Genomic DNA, 25246 nt, shown 5'->3' with positions numbered 1-25246 from the left:
TGATCTTGATGAGTATGAGGATTACAAGAGTTGATCTACCACGAGATCGTTGTGCCTAAACCCTAGAATTTTAGCCTGTATGATTGTGATTGTTCTCTACGGACTAAACCCTCCGGTTTATATATACATTGAAGGGGCCTAGGATTATACAAAGTCGGTTACAGAGAAAGGAAATAATACATCCGGACGCCTAGCTTGCCTTCCACGCAAAGGAGAGTACCATCCGGACACGGGAGGAAGTCTTCTATCTTGTATCTTCATGGCCCAACAGTCCGAACCATGTCACACAGGCCGGACGCTCGAGGACCCCTTAATCCAGGACTCCCTCAGTAGCCCCTGAACCAGACTTCAATGACGAGGTGTCCGGCGCGCAGATTATCTTCGGCATTGCAAGGCGGGTTCCTCCTCCGAATATTTCAAAGTAGTCCTCGAACACAGAGAACGTGTCTGGCTCTGCAAAACAGGCTCCATAAAGAGTATAATATTTAACAAGTCCCATCTACTAACATTTTTGTAGTGAGACGCCACGTATCCGCCCGGTCATTATTTCGAACCGTTTTTAGCCTCCCGCTTCACGTTTCGAGACGCGGTTTTCATTGGCACGTCTTTTCGAAGCAGAGATCGCGTCCCTTTATCACGGGATCCTCATTAATATGGGCGCGGGTAATCCAATCGTGTTGTTGGAGATCCCTTGGGAATAGGCGAGCATAAACACTAGTGCAGAACCGGGCAATAGCCCCGGTTCGTAAGGCCCTTTAGTGTCGGTTCGGTAACCGGCACTAAAGTGTGGGCACTAAAGGCCCCCCCTTTAGTACCGGTTCAGCACGAACTGGTGCTAAAGGGCAACCACGTGGCATGAGCCAGCTCCGGGGGCAGGGAGCCCTTTACTACCAGTTGGTGACACCAACCGGTATTAAAAGGTTGGGGGGGTTTGGGTTTATGATTTATTTTTCATTTAATTTTGTGTTTTCCATTTAATTCTTTTTCGTTTGCTGGTATTTTACGATACTACACATTGTACACGTTATGCATATATATAAATAGAATTTCTAGTAGAACCGATCATATATATATCATTAAATGTCTCACAAACCACCATATTAATTCACACATACACACATGTATATATATATACAATTAGCTAGCTATATACAATTTCTCCTACATGTTGCCTTCGGAGCCAGTGGCATTAGCCTAATTGGTGCCTTCGGAGCACGATGACAATTGGAAGTGGTTCATGGAGGCGGTAGCGGGTAATGGTTTTCTCCGTTCGGATCTATGACCTGGTCGAGCAAAAATCCCGTTATTTCCTCTTGAAGTGCTTCTACGCGCTCCGATGGTAGGAGCTTCTCCCGCACCTCTGTGAACTATTAAGAAGGAGATCAATATGCATGTGTATTAGTTGTGTGACCAGATATCAATAATGGTGTAAAAATTGTGAATAGTGTTCTGACAAACGTACCCATTCCTGTCTTTGAGATCTGCTCCTTTCGGACGCCATCACGCGAATGTTCTCGCAAACGCAGTATGCACACAGATCAGTCCTCTGCGCCTGCTCAAGGGCCTTTACGAGAATGGAATTTGATCAGATAATAATTAATCAAGCATGATAATTAAAAAGATGGCAGCTAGCTAGCTAGCTAGTACTACTTAATTACTTACCTTGGGTCGAAACCATTTCAGCTTTCGTTTCCATTGGCCTGGAGTGACGCTGATGAACCTTGCCCAAGCCCTGCCCACCGACAAAGAAAATGAATAAAGGGGTTATTAAATAGTTCATATCAGGAAATGACGAACTAAATAGGCCGAGATATATAGTTAATAATGATTGAAATTACCTGTTGACTATCCCAAACAAGATGTTGTAGTCAGTTTTTTTTGAGTAGCGAGTCCAGTACTTCAACTGTTCCTTCATCAACTTTAATGATAGAAAAGATCCAGTGAAATCTGCATGCACACACGTTTGCATATGTAAGCAAAAACATGTAGCTAGCTAGTAGGCAAAAATAGAATTTGTAGTACAAGACAGTGTGACTCACTGGAAGTTGTAAGGAAGTAGTATATCTTCTTTGGTATTGAGGCGCTTGAAGAACTCTAGCATGCTTTCCTCTACACTTTTTTCATGATATGCATCTAAATTCCATGTGTATTCATTAACAGTATTTGGGTCGATGAACCCAATGCCATAGCGTCCACCTTTTTTCATTTCATACATCTTCATCCTGCATAATACCACAGAAAAGAATATAGTGAGGATAATTACAGGTAATGATTGATCAAAATGATCACTACAGCTAGCTTGAGACTCAGAAAGAAATCACTTACAGACAATAGCAACTGACGATAGATTTGTCGAGTGCGTCTTGATTGTATAACTGAAATAGTTCTGAATACTCAACGGACACAGCTTTCTCATGGTAGTAATGATCCTTCTTGACATTCACCATGAGGGACTCTCGATTGAAATCTTGGTAATGTTCATGTACCATTGATGCAATTCATACATTCTTGTTGGGAGCTTCTTGACCTCGTCTGGCTTGACCAAAGGTTGGCCCCGGACATATTTCCGTTTTATTTCCTCCTCTCTAAGCGTCGGCATGGGCTCGATCTCGAGGAGTTGTCCAATAGTGATCTTGAGGATTTCAGCCTGCATTATATGCTCCTCGATTATTACCACATCGCCCAGCTGGGGAACGTTAACGGTTTGCCCACAATAATATTGGGCGCGTGTACTCTTATGTGTTGTTGGCACAACAAGCGGGGGGATTGATTGCGCCGCCTGTTCTCCCAGCTGGGGAACGGTTTTACCGCATTTTTTGCCAGCTGATTTGCTCGAGCTCGAGCTCGCCTCTTTCTGTATACGTGCACGATTTAACTTCCTGAGGTGGCGCTCATAGTCTGTGTCAACAGGCTTGGGAGCTGGTGGTCTAGCCATACGAATGAAGTGGTCAATCTTTTCCTCAGGCACTTTCTCCCTTGGCGGCGGTGGCGGTTTCGGTGCAAAATGGGCTTCCGCCTCGGCCTTCGATATGGCTGCGGTTTCCTCCTCGGACTTGTCATAAGGCCTCTGCGGAAGAGGTGCGAGGCTGCTTGGACCATATTGAAATCGCTTGCCTCCGCCTGTACCTCCCGTACTACCTCGACTTGTACCGCTACGCACCATAGCTGCGGCAGCTCTCTTCCGTGATTGCTGAGGCGGCGGAGACGGCTGACGTGGCTGAGTTGGACGAGGAGGAATGGCCTGAAGCTGTGCCAGACTTGGAGGAGGAGTGGCCTGAAGTTGTGCTGGACTTGAGGAGGAGTGGACGTCTGACGCTGTGCGGACTTGGAGGAGGAGTGGCCTGACACTTTGCCGGACTTGGAGGAGGAGGAGTGGCCTCACGCGTTGGTGGACTTGGAGGAGCGGCAGTCTGCTGACTCGGTGGCGGACTTCGACGAGGAGTCGGGTGACGCGGTGTCGGTGGCCTTCGAAAGACGATGCAATCCTTTCTCCATAGGATGATACGATGTATGGCCTCTCCCAATGTGTGCTCGTCGTCACCTCCAGGAATGTCAAGTTGTAGCCCCGAATATGGGTCCACCACCTCATCAACCAAGACACGAGCATCGCATGCTGGAATCGGGTTGCAATGGAAGGTTGCCTCGGGGGGATTTGTAAAAGCAACGGCGTCCGCCACCTTCATCGATATGTTCTTCATTTTGAAGTGTAGCTCGCAGTTAGTGTTCTCCATGATGTCATCCACGGGGTATCTATCCAGCATTGCGTCGCCTGGGGCGGAACCCACGCTGCTTCTCGCATGGATGGGGCGGTGCTATCCAATGTTGGATCATCCGCTAGTTGCTGCAGCTGCTGAGACCCCCTTTGCTGGCTAAGTGAGTCGATCTGCTCCTGCTGCCGCTGGAATTTGACTGCCAAGTCCGCGTGTGCTGATTCTAGGCCTTGAAGGCGTTCATAGTCCAGCTTCCTCTGCTCCTCCTCCACCTTCCTCTTCTTCTCCTCCGCAATCTTCTTTCTCGCACGGGTTCTGTAGTCGGCGTTCCAGTCCGAAAACCCCTCATACCACGGAATAGCGCCCTTGCCTCGTGTTCTTCCCGGGTGTTCAGGATTTCCCAGGGCACGCATAAGCTCGTCGTTCTCTCTGTTGGGCTGGAACACCCCCGATCGAGCCTCTTCTATTGCAACAAGTAGCTTATCGTCGGCTCCGTTCAGACATGCCTTCGTCGAAACTTTGCCTATCTTCGGGTCCAACTCCCCCCCATGCGCATAGAACCAAGTCCTGCACCTGGGGGGCCAGCTCCTAGTAACCGAAGTGACACATGCATCCTCCATCTCTTTCTCAGACTTATCCCACTTAGGCATTGCCACCGCGTAGCCACCTGGCCCCAGCTTATGGACTTATCATTTTTTCGGCATTCTTCTTGTTTATTCTCGACCGTTCCTTAGCTAATTCTGAATCCTTGAATTTCACGAAATCATCCCAATGAGCACTTTGCTTCTCTAGTGTTCCCTCGAATACTGGAGTCTTCCTTCCTCCCTTGACGTACTTGTCCCATACACGATTCTTATGGTTGTTGAATGCAACCGCCATCTTCCTAAGAGCAGCGTCCTTGACTTTCTCCACATCTGCATCTGTGAAATGATCTGGTAGGGTGAAATGTTCCATGAGAGTTTCCCAAAGCAGACCTTTTTGTCTGTCGTTGACAAAAGTAACATCTGGACGTGGCTTTGCTGGCTCTCTCCATGCTTGGAGGGAGATCGGGAGTTGGTCCTTCACAAGAACTCCGCACTGACGAATGAACTTGTCCGCAACATTCTTAGGCGCTAATGGTTCGCCATTAGGTTTGATGGCCTCGATATTGTACTTTACGCCCTCCTTCAACTTTTTGTCCGGGCCTCGTTTCATCCTGTTGCCTGAAGATTTGCTCGATCCGGATGGCTGAAAGAAGAAAGATCGATTCGTTAATATATCTTCAAGTCATTTAAAACATGTGATGATCACCAGATGCCTGCTTATATAAATATATATACCTCGCCGGTCTTTGTTGTTTCAAGATCAACATTTTCTTTGTCATCATCATAATCATAGTTCATGACTTCATCAATTCGGTCGTCGCGATCGAATATCATATCACCCTCCCCGGTGTTGTTTAGAAATTCGGAGCCGTCATAATCTTCTTCATTCTGATCATCATCTGGCCCGTGAGGATGGCGTATGATATCGAACAGGGCATGTTCTCCCTCTCTACCGGTATTGTCCGCCATAGCTTTTATTTAACTAATCCAAAAGAAATATAAAACAATTTAGTATTCAAATTACAATGCGTGGATGCAATCAATTAATAAGGAAAAACTGAATCAACATAGTACATAATAAGCATCATCGAATATAATCTCGAATACATCGTCTCGAATAATAGATATAATCTGGAATACATCGTCTCGAATAATATATATAATCTCGAATAAATCATTTCGAATATTATATATCGAATACATCACTAGCTAGCTAGCTATCTAGCAGCTAATAAAGATCGAATACTAAAGAGTAATCTGGGCCACTCACGGTTCCTGAGGCGCGGGCGGTGGACAACCAAAGTGAAGGAACCATCACTGGATCATAGCTCGGGTGATCTCCTGAAAGAACCTGCCAGGTATTGGAGAACTTGACGTCCATAGCAGCCATGTAGCGATGGACGTGCTCGTCCTCCTCCCTGACACGGCGACGTACCACCTCCGGCGGGGCCGGCTCCCTCCGCACCGAAAGTGGCCCACGCGAACGCCACCAAAGGAGATGAGGGTCAACGACGGGACCCGGGGCCGGGTTCCTCACCAAGCGTCGCTCCCCTGAAGGTAGCACCTCCCAGTGCCAGCCCGGCGGAGCCCAGTCCCGGACATGGGTCCTCTGAAGCAGGACGTCGTCGCGAACGGGGCGACGGCGAGGATGCGGGCCGGGCATCGTCGACAACAAATACTATATGCCGCAAAAGTAAAGTAACATTTTTTAAATGATGGATTGTGATTTCATATATGCAAATTCTAAATTTTATAACTAAAAATATAAGAAACTAAAAAAACATCGATCATCGTCTAACAATTTGAAATTAATCTAATTCATCTAGCTAAAACTAACATTTCCAAAATTTCTAACATTTCTATATAACTAACATTTCTATAACATTTGTATAAAAAACAGAAAAAACCTTTGACATTATATATATATATAATAACTAACATTTCTATATACTATTTGACACTAATCTAATCTAATTAATTAATTCATCTAAAACTTTGTATTAAAAACAGAAAAACAGAAAGAACTAAAAACTAAAAACAGAAAAATTGTGTGTGTGTGCGCGCGTGTAGTGTGTGTGTGTGTGCGCGCGCGCGCGTGTGTGCATGCGCTATGGCCGGTGCCGGCGCGCGGTGGCTTTGATCGATTGGAGGGAGGAGGGGGGGCGGGGGGGGGGCTCACAGCGCGCGCGGGCGAGGTCGAGGCGACGGCGAGGCGAGGTCGATCCAAGGCGACGGCGGCGAGGCGAGGGGACGGCGACGGGCCGGTGCGGCGACCGGGACAGGCCGGCGACGGGAGCGTCGCGGAGTCGACGGGGACGGGGGCGTCGCGGAGTCGACGGGGACGGCGCGACAGGGGCGGCGACGGCGCGGGACGGGGCGGCGGCAGAGAGAAGTGGGAGATGAGAAACTGAAATTTTTCGAAGTGTTTTCATATATAGGGGACACCTTTAGTACCGGTTGGTGCCACCAACCGGTACTAAAGGTCTGTTTTGGCCAGGCCAAGCGGCGGGAAGCGCACCCCTTTAGTACCGGTTGGTGGCACCAACCGGTACTTAAGGGGGGTCTTTAGTACCGGTTGGTGCCACCAACCAGTACTAAAGGTGGTGCGCTGGCGCAGGTGCGGTGCGGCAAGTTTAGTCCCACCTCGCTAGTCGAGGTGCTCCCGCACTGGTTTATAAGCCTCAGTGCGGTAGCTCTCTCGAGCTCCTCTCTTAAGCAGGCCTTCCGGGCCTACGTCTACTGCTATGCCCTCATGGGCCTATTGGGCTAGCGGGCCTGCATCCTGGCACAATTACAATTTGGGTTTCTAGTCGTATGCAAGCCGCTGTGGCCCAGTAGGTGGGCTTTTTTCATTTAGTTTTTTCTTTTCTGCTTTATTTATTTTTTTACTTTTTTTAGTTGTTTTTTGCTGTATTTAGAGTTTCTTTGTGAATATTTTTGCTTTAGGTACAAAAATTAGAAACTTTCTGTTAGTGTCGGTAGTTTTCAAATTTGAATAGTTTAAATTTTGAATTATTTGAAATTTGTGTGAATCACTAGTTTGTGAATAACTTAACTTTAAAAATACATTTTTCAGTGATTCTTTTTTATTATGTTTAATATTAGTGTGTTTTATCATTATATTCAATTTAGCTGAAAAAATCAGTAAAAGCATGAAAGAATTTGTTTGCACATAAAATTTCTTCGCGTTTCAAATGCCAAAACACATAACTACCCTAACCATTACAGAGATTCCCTCCTGGGTGTGAAACACAGAAGAAAGTGATGATAGTGAAGCCGATCACATCCCGGATCTTTGGGTGTGAAACTTTTTCTTCGCGTGTGTCCCTTTGCGCCGTAACCATGGAAAATCTTCATCATTTAACGGGATGCTCGAGTCAATATTCACTGTGAATGTAGCAATTTCATCAAACTTTTCATAATCTCCTGACATGTCTGTCTTGTCATCCACTCCCACGATGTTTCTCTTCCCAGAAAGAACTATGTGCCGCTTTGGCTCATCGTACGATGCATTCGCTTCCTTATCTTTTCTTTTTCTCGGCTTGGTAGACATGTCCTTCACATAGAAAACCTATGCCACATCATTGGCAAGGACGAATGGTTCGTCTGCATATGCAAGATTGTTGAGATCCACTGTTGTCATTCCATACTGCGGGTCTTCCGTTACCCCGCCTCGTGTCATATTGACCCATTTGCACCGAAACAAAGGGACCTTCAAACGACGTTGATAGTCAAGTTCCCATATGTCCTGTATATAACCATAATATGTTTCCTTTCCCGTCTTGGTTTCTGCATCAAAGCGGACACCACTGTTTTGGTTGGTGCTCTTCTTATCTTGGGCGATCGTGTAAAATGTATTACCATTTATCTCGTACCCTTTGAAAGTCATTATATTCGAAGATGGTAACTGGGACAGCAAGTACAGGTCATCTTCAATAGAGGCGTCATGCATGGTACGTGTCTGCAACCAGCTGGCGAAACTCCTGGTTTGTTCACGTGTAATCCAGTCATCAGACCGCTCCGGGTGTTTGGAGCGTAGCAAATTCTTGTGTTCATCCATATACGGAGCCACCAAGGCGGAATTCTGTAGAACTGTGTAGTATGCTTCAGTGAGAGAATTTCCGTCCATACATATTATTTGTTCCCCTCCTAGCGTGCCTTTTCCATCAAGTCTGCCCTTATGCCGTGATTCAGGAACACCAATCGGCTTAAGGTCAGGAATAAAGTCAATACAAAACTCAATGACCTCCTCATTTTCATGGCCCTTGGAGATGCTTCCTTCTGGCCTAGCACGGTTATGAACATATTTCTTTAAGACTCCCTGAACCTCTCAAAGGGGAACATATTGTGTAGAAATACAGGACCCAAAACGTTAATCTCTTCGCATAGGTGAACTAGGACGTGCATCATGATGTTGAAGAAGGATGGTGGGAACACCAACTCGAAACTGACAAGACATTGCACCAAATCATTCTCTAACCTTAGTATGATTTCTGGATCGATTACCTTCTGAGAGATTGCATTGAGAAATGCACATAGCTTCACAATGGCTAATCGAACGTTTTCCGGTAGAAGCCCCCTCAATGCAACCGGAAGCAGTTGCGTCATAATCACATGGCAGTCATGAGACTTTAGGTTCTGGAACTTTTTCTCTGCCATGTTTATTATTCCCTTTATATTCGATGAGAAGCCAGACGGTACCTTAATACTGAGCAGGCATTCAAAGAAGATTTCCTTCTCTTCTTTGGTAAGAGCGTAGCTTGCATGACCCTGATGTATGCCGTCTTTTCCGTGCATATGTTGCTGGTCCTCCCGTGCCTCAGGTGTATCTTTTGTCTTCCCATACACGCCCAAGAAGCCAAGCAGGGTCACACAAAGATTCTTCGTCACGTGCATCACATCGATTGCGGAGCGGACCTCTAGGTCTTTCCAATAGGGCAGGTCCCAAAATATAGATTTCTTCTTCCACATGGGTGCGCGTCCGTCAGCGTCATTTGGAACAGGTTGTCCACCAGGACCCTTTCCAAAGACCACCTTCAAATCCTTGACCATATCTTGTACATCAGCACCAGTACGGTGGCGAGGCTTCGTCCGGTGATCCGCCTCACCTTTGAAATGCTTTCCTTTCTTTCTTACGGGATGCCTGCTCGAAAGAAATCGATGATGTCCCAGGTACACATTCTTCTTACAATTATCCAAATATATATTGTCGGTATCGTCCAAACAGTGCGTGCATGCGCGGTATCCCTTGTTTGTCTGTCCTGAAAGGTTACTGAGAGCAGGCCAATCATTGATGGTCACGAACAGCAACGCCTTTAGGTCAAATTCTTCCCCCATGTGCTCATCCCACGCACGTACACCTGTTCCATTCCACAGTTGTAAGAGTTCTTCAACTAATGGCCTTAGGTACACATCAATGTTGTTGCCGGGTTGCTTAGGGCCTTGGATGAGCACTGGCATCATAATGAACTTCCGCTTCATGCACAGCCAAGGAGGAAGGTTATACAAACATAGAGTCACAGGCCAGGTGCTATGGTTGCTCCTCTGCTCCCCAAAAGGATTAATGCCATCTGCGCTTAGACCAAACCATACGTTCCTTGCGTCATCTGCAAACTCCTTCCCATACTTTGTTTCGATTTTTCTCCACTGCGACCCGTTAGCGGGTACTCTCAACTTTCTGTCTTTCTTACGGTCTTCTCTGTGCCATCGCATCGCCTTGGCATGCTCTTTGTTTTGGAACAAATGTTTCAACCGTGGTATTATAGGAGCATACCACATCACCTTGGCAGGAATCTTCTTCCTGGGGCGCTCGCCCTCGACATCACCAGGGTCATCGCGGCTGATCTTATAGCGCAATAAACCGCATACCGGGCAAGCGTTCAAATCCTCGTACTCACCGCGGTAGAGGATGCAATCATTAGGGCATGCATGTATCTTCTGCACCTCTAACCCTAGAGGGCAGGCAGCCTTCTTTGCTTCGTACATACTCTCGGGCAATTCGTTGTCCTTTGGAAGCATATTCTTTATCATTACCAGTAACTTTCCAAATCCCTTGTCAGATACACCATTCTCTGCCTTCCATTGCAGCAATTCCAGTGTGGTGCCCAGCTTTTTCTTGTCACCTACGCAATCCGGGTACAACAATTTTTTGTGATCCTCTAACATGCGTTCCAACTTCTTCTTCTCCAAATCACTTGCGCAGTTTCTCTTTGCATCGGCAATGGCCCGACCTAGATCATCAACGGGCTCATATGATGCCTCTTCTTCATCTTCTTCCCGCATTGCTGGCTCAGCTTCTTCCCCCATTATTGTATCATCGTATTCTGGGAACCCATGGTCAGGATAGCTGTCGTCGTCCTCTTCTTCTTCATTGTCTTCCATCATAACCCCTCTTTCTCCGTGCTTGGTCCAAACATTATAGTGGGGCATGAAACCGGACTCAAACAGGTGGACGTGAATGGTTCTTGACGTAGAGTAATTGTGACCATTCTTACAGCCAGCACATGGACAAGGCATAAAACCATCCGCCCGCTTGTTTGCCTCGGCTGCAAGCAGAAAAGTATGCACGCCATTAATGAACTCGGGAGAGTATCGGTCATCGTACATCCATTGCCGGCTCATCTTCAATACACAGCACCGAAAACACCACATTAATACAATACATAAAGCTCATACATAAAGTTCATACAACACTTAAATGCAACAAACAAATAACTCTCTAGATAAAGCATTTAAATGCAACAACAAATGCGATCAAGATCGCAACTAAGGTAACAATTGATCCAACAGCATAATGATACCAAGCCTCACTATCAATGGCATATTTTCTAATCTTTCTAATCTTCAAGCGCATTTTCTCCATCTTGATCTTGTGATCATCGACGACATCGGCAACATGCAACTCCAATTCCATCTTCTCCCCCTCAATTCTTTTCAATTTTTCTTTCAAATACTCGTTTTCTCTTTCAACTAAATTTAACCTCTCGACAATAGGGTGGGTTGGAATTTCCGGTTCACATACCTCCTAGATAAAAATATCTATGTCAACTTGATGGGCATAATTTGTCATAAACACGAAATGCAAGAAATAGTTTTAAAAGAGAATATACCACATCCGAATCATAACAAGGACGAGGGCCGATGGGGACGGATATCAAAACCATGGCACTATGTATAACAAACAACGTACGGGTAAGATAATTATATGAGTAACTATATATCCAAATCACACAAACATCAATTTTTTATATAAAATTTCATGAAAAAGAGGCTCACCACAAGGTGGTGCCGGCGACGGGACGGTGCCGGCGATCGACGGTGGTTACGACGGAGATTTAGAAGGCACTAAGTAAACCACACCTACATATGCAAACTAAGTGTTCTTTTGACCTCAATTTGCATATAAATCAAATACTACCACATATAATTCCTCCCAAATTACTAAAACCCACAGTTAATCACTATATAAACCAATGCAAGAGCTGATCTAGCAATGAGAGATGAAAGGACAAAGTTGCTAACCTTTGTGATCATTTGAATGGATGGGGGCCTGCAAATCTTGACAAATTTGGGGCAAATTTTGTGATGAACTCGAGAGGAAGAAGGAAAGAACAAAGGAGAGGGAGAGGGGAAAGGGGGAAGAACAGAGTGCTGGTGGACGAAGATTTTATATAGGACGACCTTTAGTACCGGTTCGTGCCACGAACCGGTACTAAAGGTGTTGGAGGGGCCCCACTCTGACAACATCCTGCCACCACTTTCATTAGTACCGGTTCGTGGCACGAACCGGTGCTAAAGGTTCGCCACGAACCGGTACTAAAGAGCTCCTCCCGCCTAGCCGTTGGAACCGGAACTAATGGACACATTAGTGTCGGTTGTGTTACAAATCGGGACTAATGTGTCTCACATTTGACCCTTTTTCTACTAGTGAAAGGCCCGTGAGGAGGCGTTCGATATTCTTCGCCTTTATAAAGGGGCACAAACCCATCCTTCCTATTCCTCAACCTTCCCAACCTCAAGCTCCAGTGCCCAGGATTCGATTTCTCCCATTGTTATCCGGCCCTCTAGTTATGTCCGGATCCATCTCCCAAGGTAGGTGGGCGGCCTCCTCGGTCAGCGAGGAGGATATCGCGAAGCTTCGGAAGGCGAGGTACCTGACTGCAAAGATCCCCCACAGGCTTCCTACGAAAGAGCAGGTCATCCCCACACCAAAATTCGGTGAGAGGGTTGTATTCATCTCCCACTTCCTCCGCGGGTTAGGGTTCGCTCTTCACCCCTTCGTTTGCGGCCTCATGTTTTATTATGGGCTAGACTTTAATGATCTGGCTCCAGAATCTTTTCTTCACATCTCGGCGTTTGTCGTCGTGTGCGAAGCCTTTCTCCGCGTCCCCCCACACTTCGGCCTATGGCTCAAGACTTTCAATGTGAAGCCGAAGCTAGTTAACGGGGAACAAACGGAGTGCGGCGGTGCTATGGTGAGCAAGCTCGCCAGCACTGTTTGGCCAAAAGGCACCTTCGCGGAAACCTCCAACTTATGGCAACAGCTGTGGTTCTATATCACCGAACCCCGCGGCACCAAATGGGCAGCCGCACTTGCGTTCTGATCCGGCCCTCCACTGCAACTCGTCTCGTGGATAAATAAAGGGCTAGACTGGAGATCAATTAATGAAGTATAGATGCTGCAAAGTCGTATCCGGAGTATCCTCGAGAGGGAAGTTGGCCTCGTCAATGTGGTCCAAGTGATGCTAGTCCGCCGGATCCTCCTGTGCCAGCGACGGCCTCTCCGTATGTGGGAGTTTAATCTGGAGGGATGGCGGACCCTTCAGCAATTTTTCGACACAACGCACGAAGGGATGTGGGAACTTTTCTTCAAAACTCAAGAGCAGCGGCCGGACACGTTAGAGGACGTCGGTCTCAACTGCAACCGTCCGGATACCTCGGTAAGCACCCAACTTCTGATCGCAACTTGGTTGATTATCCCATTGCAATGTACTGAGAGTTCTATCTTCAACTAGGGCTGGATAAAGAAAGCAGAACGAATTAGATGTTCAGCTCCACTTCCTGAATACTTGACCGATCCTGTGTTGACGAGGATGCTGGTCCCGGCGCCGTATCAAGTTCCAGCGCCAAAGGACAAGAAAAAGAGCGAAGAGGCTGAAAGCGGCATCTACTCTGCAGGTATGCTGGACACTATGTCCGGAGGGGCTGAAGCTCCCTCTTCAAAAGACAAAGGGGAAGGAGAAGGTGATATTCCTTCCCCTCATGGGAGGAAAAGAACTGCATCCGAAGACTTGGAGGTGGAAGCACCGAAGAGAGGGAAGGCATCCCTACACTATGGTTCGGGTTCCGAAGCCGACATCATCGCAAGGCACCTCTCTAAGGACAAGCCCCTTGCCCAATCGTAAGTGAACCAGGATGTTCTAGACATATCCTGCTCTTTTCGAGTTACAGGGGTAATATTTAAACTATATGCTTGCAGTTCGGCCCACAGTCCGCCCCGACAGTCCTCCTCATCATGGGACTTATCTCTGGGGATGATGGAAAGCGAGACGCCTTCTCATGCTTCCTCGCCTCCTAGGGCGGATGACTTCGAGGTGTCATCTCGGAGAATCTCCCCTGACCAGCAAGTAGCGTGGGGGACAATGAAAACAACACCCTAGGGCGGTACTTCGATCCTTAAGGGTCCGGGGGTACAGCCCCCATAGGGGCTAGCAATGAAGGCCCCAAACTATCCGGCTTATAGCCGAAGACAACCCTAGGGTCGAGCAGATGTATCCCTTTGAAGGGGATGCATACTCCCACGGCAGCCTCCAGGAATCCGGAGGTGCCGGATACTCTGACGATCACATTACAAAGTGTGCCCATCTCAGAGGAACATCGTACCTTAATGGGTACGGTGGTTGAAAGAGTTCTGTCCGCGAGAAGCGGATTGAATGAAGCTTTCCTGGGCCTATTGAGAGGCTTCGAGGTATGTAATGTAATAGTTTTAACTATTTTTAATGCACAATGCACCTGTGTACAAATAGTAGCCCCTGAGGCTCTGGTCGGCTTCCACAGGGAGGCGATCAGAGGATCAAAAAGACATGCTCAGGAAGTAACCTTATCGATCCGAACATAGGCTGTTACGCCCATGGCGACCGCCCAAGCTACGGAAGTTGCAGATCTAAAGCAGAAGCTTGAGTTAGCGGATGAGGACATCACTCTTATTAACAGGCGGCTCGATGAGGCACAAGGTATGTGTTGGGGTAGCTTGTTTATGCATGTATAGTAGTATGAGCACGAGGCTGAAAATCATATGCATAACTGTAGATGGTGCTGCCGCGGTTGAGACCCTTGGGGCTGAACTTGCCCGGGCCAAGGAGTAGGCCAGAGTGAGCGACGCAACTGCCAAGAAGGCGGCTCCAGATTTAAAGGCCGAACAGGCCGCCCTGCGCCAGTGTCAGGACAGAATATCTGTCGTGGAGCGAGAGCTGAAGGATGCTACTAATAGGTGCAAATCTCTCGAGGAAGATAACAAAACCAAGGCAGCCGAACTCAACAAGGCCTTACTAGAGGCGAAAGAAGCGCGATCCGATTCTAGAGCGGCTCGGGAGGAGATCCGACAGGCTGGGGAGATAGCGACTGGTAAGCCCTTTCTTTTACAGACTAAGTTCGGCGACCCAAGGTATGCCTTGCTTAACCAAATTTGGAGTTCTCCAGACGCATTCTTGGATCTGCCGAGGAGTGTTTCTGACGCGGCGCAGTTCTTCTAGGCATAGGATGGACGTGCTGCGGAGAGGCTTTTCTGGTCGCAATTTAACGAGGCAAAGCGTCCGGCGCTGCTGAACGAACAGATGGCCCAGTGGGCCGAGCTACACAAGATGTCTGGAGCTGCCATGAAGGAAGTCGTAATTCGGCTATGGCCAGCCGAACCTATTCCGAGTAGTTATTTTGGTTAGGTACAACGGCTTGTCGATGCAGTGCCGCGTATTGACGCCGTCTAGCGGTCGGCGTGCATAGATGGTGCGTGGATGGCCTTCGCCCGCGTCAAGATGCACTGGGCAAAGATGAAGGCCACCGATGAGATATGCGGCTTAAGGAGGCCGCTTTGCACTTCGGCTGTGACTGCCGTAGTGTGCCCCTCAGTGCGGAGGGAGTGTTCCGCGTTTCCGTTGATCGTTATGGTGCCGCGGGGACCAGGCATCTCAAGCTTTAAATAGGTGTAGTTTGGGACCGCATTGAAATGAGCAAAAGTGGTCCGCCCGAGCAATGCATGGTAGCCAATGCGGAATGGGGCAATATCGAAGATCAATTCTTCGTATCGGAAGTTTTCCGGTGAACCGAAGACAACTTCCAGTAAGATTGAGCCTGTGTCAGGTGTTGCTCCCTTGAAGGTGGTTGTGTTGGGCTTGATCCTCGAAGGGTCAATGCCCATTTTGTAGACAGTGTCTTGATAGAGTAAATTGAGGCTACTGCCGCTGTCCATGAGAACTCGCGTAAGATGGAATCCACCGATAATTGGATCGAGGACCAGGGCTGCTGAACCTCCGTGACGGATACGGGTTGGGTGGTCCTCATGATCAAAAGTGATCGAGCAGGCCGCCCTTGGATTGCATTTTTGGGCGTCCGTCTTTATGGCGTGGTCATCTCGTAGTTCGTGATTGCGCTCCCCTTCAGAGGTATGCGTCACGTATATCATGTTTACTGTTTTTACTTCGGGGGGAAATTGCTTCTGTCCCCCGGTGCTCGGTAGGCGAGCCTCCTCTTCTTCACTGTAACTGGCTGGCCCCTTCCCTTTGTGTTCGGCATTGAGCTTGCCTGCTTGTTTGAAAACCCAACAATTTCTATTGGTATGGTTGGCGGGTTTATCGGGGCTGCCATTAATCTGACAGGGCCGATCCAGTATTTTATCTAGACTGGATGGACCATCTCTGTTTTCCTTAAATGGCTTCTTCCGTTGACCGGTTTTGGAGCCACTGAATCCGGCGTTGACCCTTGTGTCTTGGGTTTCTGCATTATTGTTGTGACACTTGTCTTTATTGCGTCGTGGCTTGCCATTGCCGTCCCTGACTTCTGAGGTGCCAGGATCGCCTGCGCTATTGCTTCTACGAGCGAGCCTGCTATCTTCTCCCGCGCAAAAGCGGGTCATTAGTGCGGTGAGAGTTGTCATGGACTTTGGCTTTTCTTGGCCGAGATGGCGGACGAGCCACTCATCGCAGACGCTATGTTTAAAGGCTGCGAGTGCTTTGGCATCCGGACAGTCGACAATTTGGTTCTTTTTAATTAGGAACCTAGTCCAGAGTTTCCTGGCCGATTCTCCAGGCTATTGAACTATGTGACTTAAGTCATCGGCTTCCGGAGGTCTGACATATGTGCCTTGGAAGTTGTCGCGGAAGGCGTCTTCCAGGTCCTCCCAGTTGCCAGTAGAGTTTTCAGGCACGCTGTTCAACCAGTGCCGAGCTGGTCCCTTGAGTTTTAGGGGGAGGTATTGTTGGAAATATGCTCTAGAGGCAATAACAAATTAGTTATTATTATATTTCCTTGTTCATGATAATCGTTTATTATCCATGCTATAATTGTATTGATAGGAAACTCAGATACATGTGTGGATACATAGACAACACCATGTCCCTAGTAAGCCTCTAGTTGACTAGCTCGTTGATCAATAGATGGTTACGGTTTCCTGACCATGGACATTGGATGTCGTTGATAACGGGATCACATCATTAGGAGAATCATGTGATGGACAAGACCCAATCCTATGCCTAGCACAAAGATCGTGTAGTTCGTATGCTAAAGCTTTTCTAATGTCAAGTATCATTTCCTTAGACCCTGAGATTGTGCAACTCCCGGATACTGTAGGAATGCTTTGGGTGTGCCAAACGTCACAACATAACTGGGTGGCTATAAAGGTACACTACGGGTATCTCCGAAAGTGTCTGTTGGGTTGGCACGAATCGAGACTGGGATTTGTCACTCCGTGTGACGGAGAGGTATCTCTGGGCCCACTCGGTAGGACATCATCATATGCGCAATGTGACCAAGGAGTTGATCACGAGATGATGTGTTACGGAACGAGTAAAGAGACTTGCCGGTAACGAGATTGAACAAGGTATCGGATACCGACGATCGAATCTCGGGCAAGTACAATACCGCTGGACAAAGGGAATTGAATACGGGATTGATTGAATCCTCGACATCGTGGTTCATCCGATGAGATCATCGTGGAACATGTGGGAGCCAACATGGGTATCCAGATCCCGCTGTTGGTTATTGGCCGGAGAGGTGTCTCGGTCATGTCTACATGGTTCCCGAACCCGTAGGGTCTACACACTTAAGGTTCGGTGACGCTAGGGTTGTAGAGATATTAGTATGCGGTAACCCGAAAGTTGTTCAGAGTCCCAGATGAGATCCTGGACGTCACGAGGAGTCCCGGGATGGTCCGGAGGTAAAGATTTATATATGGAAAGTTGTTGTTCGGGTTCCGGGAAAAGTTCGGTTTTTTCCGGTATTGTATTGGGAAGCTTCCGGAAGGTTCCGGAGGATTCCAGAGGGGTCCGGAGGTCCGGAAAATGTTCCACCACGTCCAATACAGCAGCATGGGCTGTAGGGGGGCGCCCTAGCCTTAATGGGCCAGGGGCACCAGCCCCCCCCAAGGCCCATGCGCATGGGAGAGGGGAAACCCTAAGGGGGAGGGCCTCCACTTGACTTGGGAGGCACTCCTCCCCCCCTTGGCCGCCGCCCCCAAACCTAGATGGGATCTAGGGGGGCGGCCCCCTCTCTCCCCACTTATAAATAGTGGAGGGGTGGGAGGGCAGCCACACCTGAGCCCCTGGCGCCTCCCTCTCCCTCCCGTGACACCTCTCCCTCTCGCTGAGCTTGGCGAAGCCCTGCCGAGATCCCGCTACTTCCACCACCATGCCGTCGTGCTGCTGGATCTCCATCAACTTCTCCTCCCCCCTTGCTGGATCAAGAAGGAGGAGACGTCTCTCCCAACCGTACGTGTGTTGAACGCGGAGGTGCCGTCCGTTCGGCGCTAGGATCATCGGTAATTTGGATCACGATGAGTACGACTCCATCAACCCCGTTCACTTGAACTCTTCCGCTTAGCGATCTACAAGGGTATGTAGATGCACTCTCCTTCCCCTCGTTGCTAGATTACTCCATAGATTGATCTTGGTGATGCGTAGAAAATTTTGAATTTCTGCTACGATCCCCAACAGGTATTTGATAGCATGAAGATCATCACCGCGGGCTATATGAATATGGAGAAGAAATTCCTCAATCCATACCGCAGGATCTAATGTTCCATCATATGATTTGATAATCACAGGTTTGAACCCTTCTGGGAATTCATGTTCCATTACTTCATTAGTGCAGCAGAGGTGGTGTGCGGCGCCTCTATATCCGGCCAGGTCGCGACGTAGCTCAGATGGAGTCCGTCTGAGTTTTCAGCTCGGGCGTGATTATGCTTGTCATGTCCGGCTAGATAGCCGTTGTCGCGCGTCGGGGCACGCCCTCGCGATCCGTCGATCGATCTGGTCGGACCTGCTCTATTTTGCAGGTCCTGCCGTAGGTCATATGTATAGCCCCGAGCTGTTGTGTCTCGACCTTTACGGCGAGATAGTATGGGCTGGTGTTCGGCTTGAGTTGTCGTTTTGTCCCGGCCACGTGGTGGCCGGTCGGCCGCATTACGTGCTGACGGTACGGGATCAAGTGCCTCGCCGTCGAATTGAGGTAGCAGTTTACGCTTCGGGTAACTTTTAGTTGGGCGCTCAAGGCCATACTCCTCGGCTGCCAGGACATTAATCCACCTGCCGTTGAGTAGATCTTGATCAGCTTGAAGCTGCTGCTGTTTCTTTTTCAAGCTCCTCGTTGTGGCTATTAGTCGGCGCTTAAAGCGCTCCTGTTCAAGAGGTTTCTCAGGCACGATAAATTCTTCGTCGCCGAGGCTCACCTCCTCCTCGGAGAGTGGAAGATAATTACTGTCCTCCGAGTCTTCGTTTATGGCCTGTTCATCAGCGCTAACTTGCCCATCTTCCCGATCGTCCTTTTCGAAGGTTGGCTCGACGGGGTTTTCTTGGTCTTCGGCCTCGTCCGGAGTGTTGTTGTCTCTCGTGCCGGTATCGCTGTCTTTTCCACGGCGTGATTTAGAGCGGCGCCGCTGACATCGGCGCTTTGACTGTATCTCAAGAGGTTTATCCTCAACCGGATTTTTCTCATTATCGCCGTCACCCTCTTTGGGTGTATCCACCATGTACACATCATACGAAGAGGTGGCCGTCCAGCGTCCGGAAAACGACGGGTTTTGGGCCTGTTCTTCTCCGGCATCGTCGTCCATACCGTCGATGTCTTCGGAGCCGTAATCGAGCATGTCAGTTAAGTCCTCGACTGTGACGATGAAGTGGATGGTGGGTGGGACGTAAAATTCCCCGCTCTCAGCCACTAGTCCGGGCTGGGTGTAGTTCGGATGTTGCTCCTCTCTAATAACGATGGATTGCATCAAGTCCAGAGCCTCGCTTAAAGGCGAGGTTTGTCCAGGGAGAAAAGAATTCGTGGAGTACGGCGGGAAGGGGACTCCATGGCCGAGCTCACACGAGGCTGACTCCAAAGGTTCGGAGCTAGTGTCGGGAGAAGAGTCCGGCTTTATGATGGTTGCCAGCAACACTGCTTCCTCCGGCTCTCCCATACTGGGCTTAGTGGCCACAGATAGTCTGACAGGCTTAGAAATGCCGTCTTCGGACCCGGCGACGTGCTCCCGATCTAAGGCCAGAGCGGAGGTTGGGGTTGTGAATCCTTGGAGGATCAAGTCTCCTCGGATATCAGCGACATAATCCAGGTTTCCAAAACTAATCTGGTGACCTGGGGCGTAGCTGTCGATCTGCTCTAGATGGCCAAGCGAGTTGGCCCGCAATACGAAGCCGCCGAATACGAAGATCTGGCTGGGAAGAAAAACCTCCCCCCAGGCAACATCGTTGCGGATGATTGATGGAGTCATCGAACCTTCTGACAGCGACACAGTGGAACTCTTAATGAAAACACCAATGTCGGTGTTAAAACCGGCGGATCTCGAGTAAGGGGTCTCAAACTGTGCGTCTCATCCCCGCGTCTTGAGCGCAGTGAAAACAATGTTGAGCAGCGGTTTGTGTGCTTTGATGCGGGCACGCGGTTGCATGGCGGCCTGGGCCCCGGTCAAACGTTGGCGCGGGTGCGCCTTGTCGTTTGTAGTGGTGGTGTTGCGTGATCTAACAATATTTATACCGCGATGTCGACATTGCTAGATTAATAATACACTCAGAGGGCCACCAGACCAGACAAGTCACAAAGGAGAATACACATGTCAGATTTGAGCTGTTGTCCATTGCCATCTTCACCGTGAGTAGTCTTTCAACACAACCATCTGTCCTGTCCATCAGATGTCTTGAGTAAAAATTACAAGGCCGGCGAGTGCCAGTACTATTCTAATGCCTCTTTTTTTATTTCGTGCTTGCAGTTTTGGGCGGCCAGTGGAGAAAAAACAACTAGGCATGGCAACACAAGTCGAGGAAGGGCAGATGGCCCCAGGATTACCTTTATTCGCCGCATGTCGGCACTTGCGGTACACGTAGTGGAGGATAAGATTCGGCTGCAGGAATTGTCCACGCTGTACACACATCCCAGTATATCATGTTCACGCCGTGCATCAAAAGCGCCAAAACAATCGTTCGCGCCTCAAAGACCGGAATGAAGAGCAGTATTTTCTTTTAATGTTCTTTTTTGAGGTTGGAATGAGGAGCAGGTTTTTTTTTTCTGAGAAGTGAATGAAGAGCAGCTTATCATTCCAAAGCGACCGTTGCGCATTGCCGAGGAACGAAGCCCATCGGCATGCCCGACTTGCCATACCCATATACAGCCCAGTCTTCTTTCAGCTTCTGCGTGGGCTTATCACTGGACGATTTTGCTCAAAAATAACTTAGCATGTCAATGAGGCGTGGAGTTGAGTTGAAATGATCTTCCGGTCAGCGCACGTTTGACGCCGGAGAATCCAAATGGCCAGCTGTATTGGAACTTTGTGTCCATCACGACATTATTTCCAGCAGATCTCCATTTCATACATCGACCGGGAGTGCGGCTTTTTTTCGAACCATTCCTAGAAATATTAAACATGAAAGGTATATATTCTGCCCGAAGGTTTTTGAATACATGGTCAACATTTTTTAATCACGAAAACATTTTTTCACACAATGTACGTTTCGTCTACATCAGGAACATTCTTTTATACATGTTTACCATTATTCAAATACATGGAAGATTTTTAGTATGCATATAAAACATTGTTTTGTAAACATTGCACATATTTTCAATATGTGATTAACACATTTTTGTCACATATATTGTTCTGATGTCTACCTTTTATATATACATTGTACATTTTCTGTATACATAAGGAACACCTGTTTTTACACATGTTTAACATTTTATAAATACATGATTAACATTTTAACATATATATGTTTTTGTGCCTCTTTTGCATATACACCGTACATATATTGTACAAATTTCGAATATTTATTTATACAAGGTTAACAATTTTTAAATACATGATTAACATTTTTTTTCAAATATATGTTTTTGAAGTCTACTTTTTTTACACACAATGTATTTTTTCGTATACATAAAAAAAATTATATACACACTTGAAAAAAAATGTAATTTTTTCAAAACAAATTGCATCTTGTAGTATCTACTTTTTCTATACATGTTGTACATTTTTCGTATATATTAGGAACATTTTTTGTACATGTTTAATATTTTTTAAATACTTTATTAACATTTTTCTAAATATATTTTTAGTGTCTACCTTTCCATTTACATTGTACACTGTGCACTATGACAAGATATTTTCATGTCCGATCTATCTATTTCAAGTGTCGCGATAATGCAGAGGCGTAGGTTTTTATCCATTTCTAAAAGAAATGGAGCAGTGCAAGTGCTATGCAAATGACCAAATTCAAAATATTGGTGCACGATGGTTAAATCCAGCCTTGGAATCACGTCCTCTTACCCTACAATGGCCACTGGATTGTGGGTCGTCCACAGATCGTTCACACTTTGTAGCGTGTGGAGCAATTTCAAAAACAAGTTTCATCCCGCACTAATGTTGCAACACAATTGCTATGTTCTTTATTAGTGGATGAAGCCAAGCCTAGGCATAGTGCATTCGTAGATGATGGCGTCAAGCGGCATGCAGAAGGGCCTCCAACTCTAGATCAACATCGCCTCTTAATACTAGACATCGTTTTTGACATCTCCCTCTGTCTCCCTTTCATGGATATGGCTTTTGAACATCGTTGTCGACGACATCCTTTTAACGTATGGGGTCCAAAAAGGGAGAGGAGTCACCCCTTCATGTTCCAAAACTGAGCAGTTTTAACATGGTCCCTCTTACCTCCTCTTTTCATATGAGAGGTAAGAGTATATAATAGATCCGAGTCGTTGATCCTATTAATTAGTGACCGGATTCACTCTTACCTTCTTACCTCATATGTAAGAAAAGGATGTAAGAGGGACCATGTTAAAATTTGCCTCCAAAACTGAGAAAGATTGGTAAGACTCATTCCAACAGATATAGTAGGTTCCCTCTGTAATCTGGTTGAAGCTAGTGATATCGCTTTCTTTTTTCAGGGAATACATCAGGTAAGCCCCTTATCTCCAGTTCTTTTGAATATCGTAATGCATCAACATATCATATTGATTCATAGTATTTTCAAAAAAAGTAAATTCTTGTTGTCATGTATGCAGATAACTGAAATATTACAGACAATACTAAATCTAGCCTACATAGCAAGGCATGCACATAACTATCGATGTGATTACTTTTGAATACTAAAGAATTTTTATAAATAAAGTGTGAGTCAAATTCAGGTCCGCTAGACAAAAGCCCGAGGGCGTCAGGGTGAGCAGACATGCATACCGACTTCAGTCACTCTGCGCGCCCATTACCATGCTTCCTTCCTCTTCTCGCCAGAGCATCGGCATGTTGTGCACGGATACAAGAAAATAACCCGAGAAGTTGAAGCGAAGGCACATAGCAGCAGATGAAGATCCACAAAAACAAAAGAGTAGATCAGTTGAGATTTAGAAGTTGATCGGATAATTGTAGTCTTTAATTTTAGTCAACACTAAATATGATTTTCTGTGGAAGATTACCATCACTTAAACCCCTTTAATCTTGGGCCTTTTGCTCCTTTCCTTAAGGAAGACAAAAGGATCAAACGGAAATCTTTATCTTTACCTAATACTAAAGCAAATTGGGTTTCGGTCGTCCGTCATGGCATTTTTCAGAAAAGTCCATGTGTTTTGATGAAATCAACCCGCGGTCCGGATTTAAGTTACACCCGAACTGTTATTTTACATTTTTCGAAAACCCCCCTGATGTTTTAGGTAATTCATCCGCGGATCATATATAAGTCAAACAAATGCTTTTTTAAATCATCCATATCTTTTAAACCGTAACTCCGATTTGAACATGTTATATATGAAACTTGATTAGAAAAATATGTAGAATATGAATATGAGATTATTTTTACATGTTAAGTATGATAAATATTATTTTAGAATATATTTAAGTCAAACAAATGATTTTCTAAATTATCTGTATCTTTTAAACCGTAACTTTGATTTTAACATATTATATATGAAATTTTATTAGAAAAATATGTGGAATCTAAATATGTTGTTAATTTTACCTTTAAATATTGTTAAAATATTGTTTTGGAAGCAAAATTATAATTTATAACGCAAGATCCATTTTTCTTTCATACCGGCGGCGATCCGAATTGCAAATAAACACCCCACTATAACCATATAGGGAAAAGAAAACATTGCTAACTACACATGCATATCTCTGAAAAATGTCACAGGAGAAAACAATAGATTTCTCATCGCGGGAGTGAGAGATAGCGAGAGAGAGAGAGGGAGAGAGAGACGCCTTAGGATTAACCATATTCAAACACGTTTTTGTTTTGTTTTGTGTGAACACGGAGGCCATCGCCGGCGAGGGTGAGAAGGAGGATAAGCGGCAACACAAATATGATGCCTCGCAAAAATAAAGAAGATGGACCTATTGTGGTCTTGAGTGATGGTTGTTGGGTTAAGAGCGTGTGTTATGTTTTCTCTCCCGTTGCAACGCACGGGCTCTTTTGCTAGTCAAGCAAAACCAAACAAGAGCTGAAGAAACGTAAGATTCTGGTTAAGAAGAGCTACAGGAAACAAGTTGCACACATCGCCGATTGACGAGCAAACTTGAGATGGTCACACGGCGGCAGATGATGGAGGAAGGGAATACAGGATACGAGAGCGTGCGCTTTATAGAGGATTTGTGGCCTAGGGTTTCGGGAAATAAGATAACCCCATCTTATTGGGCTCATCTTGGGCCAGACTGGTTAATATTGGGCCAGTGAGGCTACAAGATAATGTAACCTTTGAATAGAGACTGGACCTATGACGGCGCACAGGTCGCCCGCGAGCGACCTAGCGCGCATCCCCCTCACACGATGAGTGCTTGTATGGGCTGGCCCATTTTCATTTCTTTCTTTTTTGTCTTTTTCTTTTTTCATTTTCTCCTTTCCTTTTTCCATTTCTTTTCTGTTTTCTTTCTCTTTTCTTTTTTTCCTTCTTTACCTTTTTACCTTTTTTTCGCATTTTTTTTTCAAATTTACGAACATTTTTTGTTCATCAAATTCGAAAATGTTCAAAATGTACAAAATATACAACAATTCAAAAAATGTTCATTGAATTATTATTTTGTTCATCGGAATTGAAAAATGTTCTCCAAATTTGTTCACCGAAATAAAAAATGTCCATAAAATTCAAAATTTGTCATTGATTTCAAAAAAAAAGTTCCTGTTCATTGGTTTGAAAACTTCTTCAGCCATTTTCCAAAAAAAATGTTTCTAAATACAAATTTTGTTCGTCAAGTTCAAAAAATGTTCA

General features: G+C 46.4%; 2 non-coding genes across 2 annotated transcripts; both read right to left on the bottom strand.

The window, feature by feature from the left end:
- Positions 1-23157: 23157 nt before the first annotated feature.
- Positions 23158-23270, bottom strand: LOC125549760. Its single transcript, XR_007301482.1, has one exon. It is a non-coding gene; the product is annotated as a small nucleolar RNA snoR100 (small nucleolar RNA).
- A 124-nt stretch (positions 23271-23394) lies between these two features.
- Positions 23395-23474, bottom strand: LOC125549714. The gene has a single exon (XR_007301441.1). It is a non-coding gene; the product is annotated as a small nucleolar RNA Z155 (small nucleolar RNA).
- Positions 23475-25246: the final 1772 nt, after the last annotated feature.

This window comes from Triticum urartu, chromosome 3 (genome assembly GCF_003073215.2).
Source record: "Triticum urartu cultivar G1812 chromosome 3, Tu2.1, whole genome shotgun sequence".
NCBI classification, from domain to species: domain Eukaryota; kingdom Viridiplantae; phylum Streptophyta; class Magnoliopsida; order Poales; family Poaceae; genus Triticum; species Triticum urartu.
Note: the sequence above shows the minus strand (reverse complement) of the source record. Positions and strands in the feature narration are given on the sequence as shown.